Source organism: Dreissena polymorpha, chromosome 1 (genome assembly GCF_020536995.1).
Source record: "Dreissena polymorpha isolate Duluth1 chromosome 1, UMN_Dpol_1.0, whole genome shotgun sequence".
NCBI classification, from domain to species: domain Eukaryota; kingdom Metazoa; phylum Mollusca; class Bivalvia; order Myida; family Dreissenidae; genus Dreissena; species Dreissena polymorpha.
This window is the reverse complement of record NC_068355.1, coordinates 57407493-57424713: the sequence shown is the minus strand read 5'-3', so window position 1 is coordinate 57424713 and position 17221 is coordinate 57407493. Positions and strand designations below refer to the sequence as shown.

The 17221-nt window shown below is 36.0% G+C and overlaps 1 long non-coding RNA gene across 1 annotated transcript; it reads right to left on the bottom strand.

The window, feature by feature from the left end:
- Positions 1-3363: 3363 nt before the first annotated feature.
- On the bottom strand, positions 3364-13450 carry LOC127843015 (uncharacterized). The gene is made up of 5 exons (XR_008032070.1): positions 13411-13450; positions 12210-12275; positions 6808-6957; positions 4457-4616; positions 3364-3563 (listed from the first exon to the last, which is right to left on the bottom strand). It is a non-coding gene; the product is annotated as an uncharacterized LOC127843015 (long non-coding RNA).
- Positions 13451-17221: the final 3771 nt, after the last annotated feature.

Genomic DNA, 17221 nt, shown 5'->3' with positions numbered 1-17221 from the left:
TCAATTAATTGAAGAGCAGAAACCCCAGTTTGTAGTGGGTTTTACCTATTGGGTATTTGTGAAAGCTTTATTGCATCAACAGATTTAGGCTAATAAGACTGGGTCTCCTGAATGCTTTGCAACAGTGGCCCCTTTTGCAATGGCAAGGTGACTTACCTATTGAGATGTAGAGTTTGATTAGGTGAACATCGCTCACTGGGCTTGAACTTGTCAGTATAAGACCTCTGTGAACAGATAGAAAGACCTTAGGGCATCCCAGGAATGTGTCCCTGTAAACCAAATAATTCAATGCATTCTGAAATGGCATCAGTTTTATTAGAAGTCAATCAATGTTGTTTGAGTAAAAAATATTTAAGAATTAAATTATGTTTGAAGGATCTTGATACAAATGGGACTTGATACAAATGGGATATAAACTAAACACTTGATACAAACATAGCCTTCTATATATTGTACACTTGATACAAACGTTTTGTGTCCCTTTGGAACCAATATTTATTAAGTTACGAGCAACACTAAAAAGGTGGGACGGACAAAAGGAAGGTTGAAAGGAAGGGCGGGGAGAATTACAGACAAGGACACACATGTACGCCCCCCCCCAGTGAGCCCTTTCAAGGCAATACAAATGGCGGTTATTATAAATATTAAACACTTACATAAATGATTTGTTTAAGTTAGCAGCCAGGATAGAGTTTTATCAATATTAAACACACACAAACTGTTTAAATTGAAATTTGGAGTGAAACACTGCACATTATAAATGGTTAATTACATTACCAACCTACCTTATTGACTAGGTAATCTTGGCCCCTGGCCAAGAAAGTATTGAGCCCCAGGTTCAGTGTGGCTCCACCCTGCGGGTAGGACTAGCTGAGCATTTGCCCCAAGGTCCTGGGTCAGGAAGTGTCACTTGGCGTCTGGGCCCAGCTGACCAGAGAGCCTGTTGTTCAGCTAGGTACCAATCTATGATTGCATAGGTTCCTGTAGGAACAGGCTCTTTAAACAAAATCCAATTTAATTAATATTGAAAATAAATGAAGAAACTAATTTTAAAATGAGCTGAAGTCTTTAAATATTATTTTACTAAAATTAAATATAATTTAACAATTCTATTAAAGCAGATTTTTATGCAAGGATAAACTTTTGGTTCTGGGGCTGAATTTCGGTCGAAAATATACAAAACTTAATGCCCTGACCTTCTATGATTAAAATTGATATCAGATCAAGTGCTATTTGCATTTTATTTACTAATTGTGATCAATTTAAAAGCACATAATTTCCATTTGATGCTAGGAACTTTTCAGGCACATAAAATACTGATGTTAAGTGTAGTATATGAGACTCAATCTGGGAAAATAGGGCTTAATGTATGTGGAGTCTGCACAGGCTAATCTGGGATGACACTTTAATAGGGCTTAATGTATGTGCAGTCTGCACAGGCTAATCTGGGATGACACTTTAAAAGGACTTAATGTATGTGCAGTCTGCACAGGCTAATCTGGGATGACACTTTAATAGGACTTGATGTATGTGCAGTCTGCACAGGCTAATCTGGGATGACACTTTAATAGGACTTGATGTATGTGCAGTCTGCACAGGCTAATCTGGGATGACACTTTAATAGGGCTTAATGTTTGTGCAGTCTGCACTGGCTAATCTGGGATGACACTTTAATAGAGCTTAATGTATGTGCAGTCTGCACAGGCTAATATGGGATGACACTTTAAGCATATACATGAAGCCCCATATCTCAGATCAAGGCTCTTATACTAATTGTTGTTCTTGTTGCTGCTTCTGCTGCGACCAGGCCAAAGACAGAGATGAAACCCCGACGCCATCCCAAAGCCGGAAATTCCTGACAACAACTGTTGTTGAATTGCTTCAATGGCAGACAGCTAATCTGGAGTAAGGTTCACATTATTGGAAAGCAGCATATCGAAGTCAGTCACATTAACAGCCGAGTCACACAGAGCCTGCTCTCTGTTGGATCAGATCGTTTCAGTTCGAGCAACTCGTTCAGAACAATGTGTCGATGCCCAGCTCGGCTGTTGGAAGCGTTGATGTAGCCAACTTGGGAGATGTTTATAAGAGGCTTGCTACATGTAGGCTGACGCAAGACAAACTGAATTTCTTTAATTAGTTGTTGTATTTGTGCCCAAACTGGGTCGGATTGTCTTGGACTTTCACTTAAACGACGTTCGTTTTGTTGTCTAATAATATTTGCTAAAAAGGAAATGACAAGCAAACTAAACCCTGATTTTTTTTTAGTGACAAATGAATATGCACTGTAACAAATAACTTTACACACCTGTTTTTTTAATGCCAAACATTTCATATATTATTGATATTTAGGATACCGCAATTAGAACTCAGAATAGCTATGTATCAATATGTTACGCGCACAAACTTTAAATTGAAATTTTGGTGTTTTAAACCGCGAAACATTCATGGTAAAGTACACTGTGTTGCAAGGTGTGATATTGCAAAGGGCTGAGTTTGAGTTTTGATAAACTTCAGGTTGAGAGTTTAAAAGATTACTGGATCACATAACACAACTGCTGTCATTTTTCAAAGTCTTCTTTTGCATCGATTCAATGCGAGGACCTTTGGGCTCTGAGTGGGAAGTGCTCATAACAAAACCAGACGTGTTCACTTTTAGCAACTTGTTTACAATAATAGGCAGAATTCGCGTCTGATGCACACCCCATGGATGTAGCGTGCTCTGGGTGTTCACAACCAAGTCATAACTGCCTTTCTTTGTCAACATGGATGCATCTTGCTCGAGGTGTTCACAACCAAGTCATTACTACCTTTCTTTGTCAGCATGGATGTAGCGTGCTCTGGGTTTTCACAACCAAGTCATTACTGCCTTTCTGTGTCAGCATGGATGTATCGTGCTCGAGGTGTTCACAACCAAGTCATTACTGCCTTTCTGTGTCAGCATGGATGTATCGTGCTCTGGGTATTCACAACCAAGTCATTACTGACTTTCTTTGTCAGTAACATTGCCAAAAGTCCGTTCTATTATGATATTTTGGCCGCTGAGAGGACAATCTGGGGCAGTCCGTAACCCTACAGTCGTCCAAAATTTCAACCGCAAAAGTATCCCACTAGGAAAGCTTACGCTTTTATTGTTCCTTGATTTTCTCCTGTTTAATTTCTGTTTGTCCTATAAAGATTGGAACAAGTTTTTGAACTTTTTATTCTTCATGATATTTGTTGTGATGTCCAACAGCAACAACTGACTGTTAGCGTTACCATAACTACTGCTATTACTTTTCGTGTCTGTAAAAGTCGTCCCTCTCAGGCCCACTCTAGCTTAACAAAACTACCCAGAATTATGTGTGGACAACTTGACATGGGCATTGCGTTTGTTCAGAACAGAATCATGCTCAGAATTTCCTGCAGAACGGAGTTGTTCAACCATGCTGACTTTTTGAGTCAGGAGGTCATGGGGGTAGAGTTAGAAGTCAGGGGAGGGGAAGGGTAGTTCTGGACTGGGGCTCCTGCAGGCGGGACTCGTGCGGCTGCTGGGCCAACTCAATATCAATGCTGGTGCTCTGCTGAAAACAACAACAACACAGTGGGTGATAGAAACTTGTAACAAATTATATTATAATCTATAACAAACTTTGCCTCTTGACAGGTTGTGAAGGTTTTCAACAACATGAATTTCTAATCTGGCATTTTATTGGTTCCTTGTCCTTAATAGCATGAAAATTAATACAATTAAGTCATTTTGTATTAAAACAAGAAAAGTGTTGGCTAATGCTATACTTATCTGTACATTTATATCTATTACCTTTACTCCATTTCCAGAGATGTATTTTCATAAGCCAATATGCGGATCACTAATGTTAGAAAGTGTCGTCCCAGATAAGCATGTGCAATTCACATAAGCTTATAAGGGAGGGTACTTTCTGACTAGACTGGATTTTCATAAAGAGGATTATTTGTTCAATGAAAAATACCTTTAAGAGGAAAGTGTTGTCCATGATTAGCCTGTGTGGACTGCACAGGCTAATCTGTGACAACAATTTAAGCACATGCATAAGGCCCCATTTTTCCACATCACAGCTTATTTATCTATTAGCCAATTTTTTGCTGCATAACAAAAAGAAGGAAAACCATCTGGTTAAAAATTTAATAATTTTTAATTGTACTTATTCTATTAATCACATTACTTTTAAAATGCCATTAGATATGTTTTATTGTTAATATATATTTCAATAAATGGGAGGCAACAATATTAATATTTAATAATAATATTAATGTCTCACCAATGTTGAAAAAAAAACACACACACATATTATATTACCATGCCTTTACAGATCTTTGATGGTTAAAATCTGTTTAAATTCACACTAGAAAACAGTTTTAAAGTCCATCAACAAGTAAGTTGTAAGACATAATAAAAATAAATAAAACATTAAACAACTTAAGGGCAACAACTCACTGCTGGTGCAGATCTAAAGTTCTCTCCCTTGTTAGTTTCAGCTAAAATGTCCCTCATGTTGCAATACGAGGACATGGAAAGGCTGCGTCACCCTCACAACGCTGGACTTTGATTTGGCTGAGTCTTTCACTACTCCTTTGTCTTCTGTGCATAGCAGTTGCTGTGACATTGAGAAAACCAATATGAAGTCTTTTGAACTAGTAAATAAGTAATACACCAGCAATTTTTTTGCCAAATTAAAAAAAGTATCTGTAACACACCAATGAGGAAAATTAGCGTAATAATATCAAACATCGGGAAAATTCTATCTTTTAATTTGGGAATTATAGGTCTTTTTAATTGCGTGGAACTTTAATTGCACAAATCCAATCAAAATATATTCTTTGACATGCGTTTTTGTTGAAATGTTCAGTTTCAGTGCTCATTTTATTAGTCCACTTGCATATACCGGTAAGGAAGTGCCTATTATGTGTACTTTATAAAGATGAAAAGAAAAGGCTTTTTTTTCACATACCCATTGGAGTAAAAATTACTGTGAAACCATTATTATTCGTCAGACATTAATTTTCGTCTTTTTCGTCCTTCGACTGATGGACGAATTCAAGATCATAACGAACAATCATTTCCCATATTTGAAACAAATAAGACTGAATTACCGTAGGCATGAGGCATTTAAATCCAGCGTTATCCACGCATATACACAGGGCTCGAAATTAACACTTGCACACTCGCAAAATGCGAGAAAAAAAGATTGCAAGGTAAGTTATAAGCCACTAGTAGTTTTTGCAAGTAAAGAAATAGTGAAAAAACGAGTTATATTGCTAAATGCGTTCGACGGCGTGAACGCTACACCGTACGTCAATTTTTTGAACGTCCGAATACCCATATGCGGAAGCGCGCACCTTGTTTGTAGACTGGTATACTTATAGTACAGATACCCGGATGGTATTGATAAAAAGAACATGAAACAGTCGACCATTCACACTAAATTTAAATCCGGTTTTGACACAAAGGGGTGTACATCACCCAGTGTACTGACAACTGACATTTCCTGTAAGACGCGAATGCAAAAAGGCTGTATCGAACGCGTCGACTTCGTTTAGGTATAATAGTGTTGATTAGCGCTTATTGTTAACAACTTTATTACCCATTGTGTGTATTGTGTTTTTCAGGGGTGTTGCAGATTATACCAACAACACGCGGCGAATCCGGATTAAAGACAATACTATTAAATGCAATTAAAATATGACTATGTGTGATCAACACCAGACTGCGCTTTTATTACAAATTAATAAAGAACATATTGATTTGTGTTTGGTTGTTTGGTTTTAACTGCATCTACTATTTTTGTACATTTACATAAAAACCCGTACCTTCGTTGTTTAAAACACTCGTTAACGGTTATTCAGTCCCACTTATACGCTAATCATAACAAAGAACGTGTCAATGACATAAAATAATAAGGGACAGTTACTATCACCTGAAATAACAGACTTGTTAATTGGCATATGCCAAACAAGGCCCACCTCCTGCAAGTGACTACCAAGTGTCACCCCTCTTTCCCCAGCACGATTTTTTCGCAACTGCGTATTACATGTATTACAAACATTACAAACAAATTGGACGCTTTTTTTTCAAAACCAGAAATGGACGAATTTAATTGCTGACGAAATAGTCATTTTTTTAAAAAGGACGAAATTTCGTGCTGACGAAAATAAATGGTTTCACAGTAAGCAAATCAGGGAGGACACTTTGGATTATTATAAAGAAGACTTCTTTCTAGCGAACCACATTAAAGAGCAAATTGATGTCCCTCATTAGCCTGTACTGACTGCACAGGCTAATATGTGACAACAAGTTAAGCACATGCATTAAGCCCCATTTCCCCACAGCACAGTTTATTTATCTTTATAGCATGATTTTTTCTAATTGTACTTATTATATTAATCTCTTCTTTTATAATTCCTTTACAGATGTTTAACTGTTGATATATTTTTCAATAAAGGAGGAAACAATTAAATATTAATGTCTTTGCAAAGTTGCAAAAAACACACACACAATATTTTACCATGCCTTTACAGATATTTGATTGTTAAAATGTGTTAAAATTCACACTAGAAAACAGTTCCAAAGTAAATCAACATGTAATAAAGTTGTTAGACATATTTAAACAAACAACTTAAAGGGCTACAACTCACTGCTGATACATATCTTCAATTCTCTCCCTTTTTAGTGTCATTGATTAAACAGCAACTTAAAAGCAAACCCCACTGCTGGTGCAGATTTTTAATTATCTTCCTTGTCAGTGTCAGCTAAAATAATTAAAAAGCAACTTAAGAGGAAGAACTCACTGCTGGTGCAGATCTACAGTTATCTCCCTTGTTAGTGACAGCTAAAATGATGTAATATACAGATGTGGATAGGCCGCGTCCCCGCACATTGCTGGACTTTGATTCAGCTGAGCCTTTCATTAAACAGTCTTCTTCTGTGCTCAGCAATTGCTGTAACATTAAGGGGACCAATATGATATATTTTGGCTCAGTCAGTATTTTGAACTTGTACATGTAAGTTAGTAATACACCAGCATTTTTTGCAAAAAAAGCATCTGTACCACACAAATAAGGAAAATTTGCATCATAATAAATACTATTGGGAAAATTCCTAGCATAAAATCTTCAAATTGAGAATGATGGGTCTTTTTAATTGCACGGAACTTAATTGTAAAAATTAATTGTAAAAACTCATCAAAATATTATTTTACATGCGTTTTTGTGGCAATGTTAGGTGTCAGTGCTCATTTTATTATTCCACTTGCAAATACAGAAGTGTCTATTATGAGTGCTTTAAAAATAGGGAAATAAATGGCTGTTCATATACACCTGGGAGTAAAATTATGTTACAGACTACTTGCCCGTAATGACTACCTGCTGACAAAACTAGTTCGTTCATACTTTGATGACGCCCAAAGATAGAAAATTTCACATTTACCAATACCAAGACACGATCTTTTTTTGAAAATAAATTGCAACATTAACTTTGTTTGATATGTTTAGGGAAAAATTAAAGTTTCAGAAAAAATATACGCATAATGTCCACAAACACATATCAAATCACAGGGCTTGTTTTGAGTCATTTTTGTGTCATCCTTCGGTCTTGAATTTTTCAAAATTGAGAAAAAGAGTACATTGTGAAATTTCAGTTGCAAACTTCTTTAAATTGTGAAAATTTGAGTCACGAAATTCTGAAATTCGTGTAAAAATGCCATTCCCTAAGAAGGAAAAATAGCCCCGAGTCATGGCTCCTTTCTGACAGACTATTATTTCAAAAAAGGCCCTGACAGATAAATCAAAGCAAAATATTAATCACAAATTCAAGTTGGAGACTGGAATGTTACCCCCCCTGACACTGGATAATGATTTATATTTGTTGGCACCTATATAAAAAAATACTTGTTCATGGACACATAGATTTGTGGATTCCTGATTTTGTAATAACAGGAATGAGCCCCGGGTCATTTTGTTATGTGTTTGAGTTTATTTCGTGATTAGTAAACCCACCAAATGAACATTAATTAATTTCCAACAAATAATAATGAATTTAGAGTTTTTTTCAACATTTTTTAGTTAAGTGTTTGAAAAGCTTTATTGTATTTATTTTTTAATTTTGATACACAATTGTTCATTTAGAACAATAATTTTAAATCTTTTTTAGAGAGGTGTATTCCTTGCTCAATACAGGCGAAAACCAATAACTAAACCTCGCTGGGACAGACGACAAAAGTTAGACCCATCTGGAATTCGATAGAACTGATTTCAAATAGATGTATGTTTACTAACATAACTTTGCAATAATTGTTTGAATTAGTAAGAACAGACAATATATACTTCATATTTTTAAGTCATCATTATTTTTAAATAGTTTTATATACAATCAAAAAATTATCATATGTAAGGAATAACGCTAAGAATCAAAGCAATCATAAGCATTTTATAAACATCACCGAAAAATTAAACAGCATGATATGTATTAATTCATTTTTTATTTTTTTTTAAGAATGACATGATGTAAAGATACAAAATAATTTATGCCTTCAAGATGACATAGAACATGTTGTGATGCAGCCGTTCCAGCCATTATATATGATCAAAGAAAAACGAAAGATTGTATACAAAATGTCATATTTTACTCGAATCAATTTAACATTGATTGGATGACATGTTTGAAATTATAACATGCTTATAATCAAGTAACAGCTTTGTGCGACCCATGTCGCTTTAAAGCAAAACGAACAAAAGAACGTGTGAAAATTGTGACCAGGACTGCAGAAACAGCTTGAGCCATCCGATAATTTGACTCTGCAAATTCGAGTCATCAGGCAGAAATGTATATGAATATATAGCAATACAAACGTGCTTTGATGCAAAGCGACTTTGAGCCATCTGGTTTCGATTGTATATTACAATTTTAAGAAAATTGCCATTCTGCTAATCTGTGAACAAGTCCAAATACACCAATAGGTATCAATACATTTGTTAGTGTATCTTTGTATTGTTTTCATTCCTTCTTTATTTAAATGAATTTAGCTTCCATTATTTAATAAGAATAAGTTTTTTACTTTGAATACCCATTTACAGTAATTTATAAATATATTGAGATTTCATATCTTTGAGAAAAGGAATATCACGAGAGCAATTACATTTTAGCACTGTAATTTCCATCATCCATTGCTTACATAACTATCGCTTAACAATTATTGTGAATTTGCATGTATATGTACGTCATTGTCTCATTAACCAAATTTTAATCATTTTGTTTGTATACCATATTATTTCTCATAGTAGTGCCCCACAGTAGCCTGTGCAGTCCTCACATGCTAACATGAGACAACACTTTCCATCAATACTTGATTTTTGTTTTGAAGAAAGTCCCTTTCAAAAAAAAAATCATCACAATTAGAAATATCCTCTGTGTGTGCAATACACAGGCTAATGTGTGGATGACACTTTGAATGCATTAAGCACTCGTTTCCCAGAACGAGGCTCATCTTGTTAAACTCTGTGACAGACTGTGGAATTGCTGTGAGCCTCATTTTGAGAAAACAGTAATTTATTATTTATATTGCTTAAAGTGTCTTACCAGATGAGCCCAAACAGCCACACAGGCTACTCCGCTAGACAGAATTTCGTTTACAAGAGACTTCCTATATCCGAAAAATTCCATAAATGCATGGATGACAATTAATGAAACTACATACTGTTCTTTTCCACCTCATCTTTTTTTGCATTCTAAATAAACAGGAAATACACATGCATACATTTTCCTTGCCAAGTTATGGGTCTGTTCAACGGACCCACACCCAAAGCGTTTATTTAAAAAATTATATCCTCAGGATATTTATATCTCAATTATATTTTGATAAGATATAATCAAGAGAGGTGTTTGTCAGAAACAGAATGCCCCCTATTGCGCCGCTTTAAAATTAAAATGCTAAAATGCAATCCCCAGCCATGGAAAGGCCGTGTCCCCCGACATCACTGGACTGTAATACGGCCAGCCTTTCACCAGACAGTTGTCTTCTTTGCTGAGCAGTAGCTGTAACGTTGAGCAAACCAATATGGAATATGCAAACTGCACAGGCTAATCTGAGACAACACTTTACACACATGCATTAAGTCCTGTTTTCCCATGCAACCTTGCATTGTTGCCATTGCATGCATGAAAACTAACTCTAAAGCCTTATTACACTGTTCTGGAAATGAGGCCGGGGTCCTTCTTATTGAGAACAAATACATTCCATGGAATCGTATTTATAAGCTTAATTAAATATATCACAACTTTATAAAAACTCAAGGCCTTATGAGGATGACAGAAATTCTCGGGGTGTTGTGTAACTGAGGCTCCTGTTTGATAAGTTGGAAAGCGTCGAGCTGAAGAAGAGTTTGAGTTATTGATCCTCAAGTAAAACAAGTCCTGCTGTAAACATGATATACACAATAAAAGACGCCATTTTATGTTTTGTTAAATCATATCATTCTTGTCAATTTCATCTTTAACATTCTTAATACACAGGTTACACTGTAAACCATTATTATTTGAGGGACATTATTTTTGTTGATTTTAAGAGTTCACTGATCCAAAAATGTATCACACACAGAAAAGTAACTGACACAGTTTATCATTTATTTTTCTGCACTGAGAAATCCACAAAGTTAACTTATATGTCCGTAAAAGTCTCTTTGACCACGAAATTTCGGATGAATATGTATATGAGTTTACACTATACAAACAAGTAAAGAGGATATTTTATCTTAAGTAAATTCATACTTTTCTTTCCCACCTCATCTTTTTTGCATTCTGAATACATAGGGAATACATAAGCAGGTCTTTTCCTGGCGTATTTATGGGTATGTGAAACGGACCCATACGCAAAGCGTTTTTCTTTCTTTAACAAGGGCTGTTTGTAAAACATGCATGCCCCAAATATGGGCTGTCAGTTGTAGTGGCAGCCATGGTGTTAATACGGTTTTTGTCACTGTGACCTTGACCTTTGACCTAGTGACCTAAAAATCAATAGGGATCATCTGCCAGTCATGATCAAGGTATCTATGAAGTTTGATGATCCTAGGCCTAGGAGTATTCTTGAGACATCATTCGGAAACAATTTTACTGTGTCGAGTTACCGTGACCTTGACCTTTGACCTAGTGACCTGAAAATCAGAAGGGGTCATCTGCGAGTCATGATCAATGTACCTATGAAGTTTCATGATCCTAGGAGTAAGCAGTCTTGAGTTATCATAAGGAAACCATTTTACTGTGTCCAAGTCACCGTGACCTTGACCTTTAACCTAGTGACCTGACTGTTTCGGTCACTGTGACCTTGACCTTTGACCTAGTGACCTGAAAATCAATAGGGGTCATCTGCCAGTCATGATCAATATACCTATGAAGTTTCATGATCCTAGGCCTAATTATTCTTGAGTTAACATCAGGAAACCATTTAACTGTTTTCGAGTCACTGTGACCTTGACCTTTCAACTAGTGACCTGAAAATTTAAAGGAGTCATCTGCCAGTCATGATCATTGTTCCTATGAAGTTTCATAATCTTAGGCGTAAGCATGCTTGAGTGATCATCCGGAAACCATTTTACTATTTTGAGTCACTGTGACCTTGACCTTTGACCTAGTGACCTGAAAATCAATAGGGGTCATCTGCCAGTCATGATCATTGTTCCTATGAAGTTTCATGATCTTAGGCGTAAGCATTCTAGAGTTATCATCCGGAAATCATTTTACCATTTTGAGTCACTGTGACCTTGACCTTTGACCTAGTGACCTGAAAATCAATAGGGGTCATCTGCCAGTCATGATCAATGTACCTATGAAGTTTCATGATCCTAGACCTTAGCGTTCTTTAATTATCATCAGGACACTATCTGGTGGACGGACAGAAGGACCGACAGACTAACAGGCCGACATGTGCAAAACAATATACCCCCTCTTCTTCAAAAGGGGGGCATAATAAGTGCCTTATGATTAATATGTCTCAATTATATTTCAATAAGATCTAAAAAAAAGTATATTACTAGCATAATATGATTTTATTCTTTTAATTTTAAGTATTAGAAATAGTTATATTAAATTTGTTTTTCTGATATCAATGGACTTTTCGCACGAAAAAAATACAATATCCCAAAATTGCATTTTTTCCCAAATTGGCCATGAAAAGGCCTGATAATTAAAACGTCTTTGTTACCTTCTGTGTATTCAGGTCATCCTTGTCCACCACATCCTCAGCATCCTTGTCCTGACTCAGCAGCGACTGTAGCAGCAAAATAGCTTGATGTTTTTCTTGTATGTTTATTTAGGACTCACACAAATTTATATAAATGTAATGAAAATCAATAACAGATGTTCAACAGCATAAAATATGGCAAATTAATAAATCTCACATCAAGTGTTACCTTTCTGTAAACATTGCGTAAAATATCAATATATGCTCCTCCAAAGATTACTTAAACAATATTTTATTTAAAAACAAGGGACAAAATTGTCACAAAACCAGGTTTTCATTGTGAAACAAAAATCTGATAAAGGGAGAAAACTCAAACTGAACTTTTGAAATAAACAAACAAAATTAACCCCCTTTGTTTTAAAAAAAAATCTATTTTTAGTCGTGGCGACCTTGACATTGGAGATATTGACATGATTCTTTCGTGCGACACACCGTCCCATGATGGTGAACAAATGTGCCAAATGATTTTAAAATCTCACAATGAATAACATAGTTATGGCCAGGACAAGCTCATTTAAGGCCATTTTTGACCTTTGAACTCAAAGTGTGACCTTGACCTTGGAGATATCGACGTAATTATTTCGCGCGACACACCGTCCAATGATGGTGAACAAATGTGCCAAATGATTTTAAAATCTGACAATGAACGACATAGTTATGGCCCGGACAAGCTTGTTCCGCCCGCCCGCCAGCCAGCCAGCCCGCCAGCCAGCCCGCCTGCATTCGCCAATCTAATAACCAGTTTTTTCCTTTGGAAAACCTGGTTAAATATTCATCCATATACATTTCTTACATGGCATGGTGTTTATAGAAATGAAAGTCTAAAACTAGCCTCAGTTGCTATGTACATGTGCATTTATGTGCAAATATGAAATTTTCAGTTAAAATGCTTCGTTTTTTCATGCACAGTTTACAAGAACTAAATGTTAGGACCATAATGACACAAATGTTATGACAACATAACATAATATGCATTAGATCTAATGTTCTCACAAAAACCCTCACATTGTGTAATTAGATAACAATATGTTCACATAAATCATTTGTATCTTTAACTACACACTTAATGTTGTATTGTAACATCACACACTACTATGTTTGTATGCTAAACAACACATTGTAAGCGAAATACTAATCACTAATTACAACAACTAATGCTTACATGTACACACTATTCCACTCTGAACACCAGGATGGTGTCGGTGCACTGATGTCCCACAATAATGGACGATGTTGTGCTGCAGTAGCAGACTGACAGTGGGCACCTCACTTCACCTGTATACAGAGTGGCCAGCTTCCTACTCCCCTCCCAGCCCACCTGTAGTACATTTTGGGACCATCCACAGACCAGCACCTGGCCTGCAGGGGTCACATGTAGACCAAGTGGCCATAGTAGTGCTGGGTCTTTGAATGTAGCCAGGAGTGTGCCATCCCTGGCCAGGGTGCAAAGCTTGTGCTGCCCGTAGCTGGAGATGTACAGCCTGTCTCCTGTGGGACTCACAGCACACCTCCATCCTGCAAAACAGAGTAACATCAAGATATTGAATTACTGTAAATGTCAAATAATCTTATTAAACATACTGCAGTGATATTGTATTACGCATATGTTGTTATAATAGGCCTTTACACATCTAAAATATATGCATACATTTCAATGATTCAATAGTTAAGCGTGACAATAAACTTCAGTAGCAGAGCTATTGTGTTAACGTTTGGCATGTTGAAATGCGACTGGTAAGATATGAATTGAAGCAAAACAATTACACAGATGGAAACAATTACACATATTGAAACAATTGCACAGTTCAATCAACAGGTAAACATATTGTACATGTACAATCATTTAACAACCACAAAATTAAGACAGGGTCAGAAAGTGTCTCTTTCCCAGGAACTCAGTTTCTATTTATAGACATGCCATGTAGTGACAGTCAAAATACTTCATTACTCATATTTATAAATCAATATTTCTGAATCTTCTTTTGGCTACAATGTACTGTAGCATTCAAAGGGCACATATTAATTATATAACAAATATTTTATAATAAATCAGCGGGTTTTCCGCTATTACATCTGAATTTTATTTTATTATCATCTCACAAGTATATAACTATAATTTATAAGATTTTTTTTTCAAAATAATAAGATAATGGCCTAAAGGGTCAATATTTGTTGATTAAAAAAATTAATACCAATTCGGTTCATTTAGTGGATAAAAATTCCCAAATTTGTCATTGTATGGATTTAAAATAAAACAATTTGACTAGACATAATATGAATGTTATCAGGATGAATTCACCATGATTCTTACCTGCATAACCAAGTGACCTCTCTTCATAGAGTCTGCAGAGCTGTTTGCCACTCAGTGCGTACTTGTACAGAGCAGTACCAGAGCAGATAAACAGTTCTCCCTGATGGCAAGCAATACCTGTACATTCATGTTGTAACTCAAGCTTCCTGCCAAGAGTGAGCTGGCTCTGGGTGACTGTGATAAACTGGACATTATGTGTGTTGCTATCATCATCCACAGCCACTGCAACCTCACTGGGTGTGATCTGACACATGCCCCACACATGTTCAGCCCCACCACAGTGACTCACCACCTGGTACTGCTGGTTCAGCAGCTTGAACCTTTTATTTCCCCTGTCTGCAACCAGCACCTGCCCATCAGTCAGAACACACATGCCTATGATAGTACATTCATATGAATCACTTGGTATTCTCACATTGTGCTTAGCATTACTCTGGACATTAAACGCCTTGCCTGACTTTCCCAGGAGAGTCAGTGCCTGCTGTATTATATGCTTACATTTAATGCTGGCTATTAGGCAGAGCTGCTTATGATCTCCAATTTTCTGAACAATTTCATGGAATTGTGACAAGTCATTGTGAACACTGGTGCATTTATGAATAGAACTTGTAACTGACCCTTTAATGCTTATAACTTCATCTTTCATCTCGTTAAGTTCCTTCGCAGTAATATCAAATTCATTCATGATAGAAACAACATTCCTACACATCTCTTCTTTTAAATATTGCTCATTTCCGCCTGATGTTCCCACAGAATTATTACCACATTTATCTATATAAGTATTTAAATTGCCACGCATTTGTTCTATCATGAGTGCCCCATGTTTCTTGTATGTTCCCTGCAATGACTGAATGCTGGCCTCCTGACTGATCTGCAGGGTTTTAATTTCCCCCAGGACAGTTTCCAGCTCCACTGACAGTCCCTTCAGGCCTGAGGGCTGCGAGTTGGTCAGCTCCGAAATCTGGGTCACTTCTCTGCACTGGCTGAAATAAACAATTAATACATGTATATGCCAAGGAATAGTCAGTGATATTATGTAATTTAAAACAAGTATAGTGTCAAATAAAAACATACATGGACAATAAATTAACACTTCTTGGGCTTAAAATGGGGGTTCATAGATAAGCACTTTTCCATCCATCTGTGTGACTTTTCTGTTGTATATAACTCAGCATGTATTCCTGCAACTTAACAAGTACAGTAACCAGGCATGTGAGCTAATGCACACTTCTATATGTTGTTTCTGTTGTTTTCATCATAATTGTAGTAATGTCTCATATTTATACAAAAATGACATTTTAAAATAAGTGCAGTGTAAAATAAACAGTATTGCTTGCTACAAGAGGACTAACACTTTACATAAATATTTATCATTGTGTAATTTTACCCACATGCATAGTTTGATAAGTCTTTTTCAACATACCCAGACTTATGGTCCTGTTTAGCAAAGAAATCACATTTAAAATTGTGTTGTAAGCAACTCAAAGAGTACAGCTGATAGAGGGATGAACTATTCTTAAAGTATAGCCCACCATGGGAAATTATGCACCTTGATATTTTTTTAAAGTTTGTTTTTTTACATAAGAAGAGTTATGTGACAATCCCTTTAACCAAACGATAATATTTTTTCAATTGCGAGAAGCGTTACTCAAATAGAGGGATACTTCTACAGTAACATAGTAATTGTCAGGTTAACTTGTGCAACTCCATATGTTTGTTCATAATTTAAAGACATTTGTGCAGTTGTGGGACAAATTGGATTGTAGAGGTATCCATGTACTAAGAATACATTTCTAGTAGTTAATATTGTTTTCAGTTTTAGTATCATTGTACACCTTGACCACACTATCCATAATAACACATGCAAGAAAAGATCATTAATGCTCTTCCATCCCACAAAAAAACAAGCATGACGTATATTAAATGTCTATTCCCAAACTCAGTATGTACGGTCTAGCCTGTGATGAGCGACTTATGACATGCAACCTGGTCTACTATCTCCCAATATTTGTTGCTATTTAACCTCTTGTGATTATTTTGCTTTTGTTGTTGTCATGTGATCTATTTGTGGAAAAGTAAAGACGCCATTGTTAAATGTTTGAATGGTCTAGTTAGCGTGTGCAACTCCATATGTTTGTTCAAAATGTTCCTAATTATTCTTGAGTTATCATCAGGAAACCATTTTACTGTTTCAAGTCACTGTGACCTTGACCTTTAACCTAGTTACCTGAAAATCAATAGGGGTGATCTGCCAGTGATGATCAATGTACCTATGAAGTAAGCATTCTTGAAGTATCATCCGAAAACCATTTTGCTAAGTTGAGTCACCGTGACATTTTAATTGTCAGGTAAACTCGTGCAACTCCATATGTTTCTTCATATTTTTTTGACATTAATGCAGTTGTCTTAAATGGGTTAAAATTCAGTGATTAAATGCATTTAATAATAGCAGTACTGTAATATAACTTTTATCATCATTGAAAATCTGCTTATAATATTATTATGGGTATAACAGGAACTAAAACTGACTACTAAATCTTTATAATTTCATGTTATAATCTTCTGTGACCTTTGACCTATTGACCTTAAAATAGATTGACCTCTAAATTTTCCTCAATGTAAACATAAAACATGTTGCCTGGCTGTAGGTCAAAGCATTCCC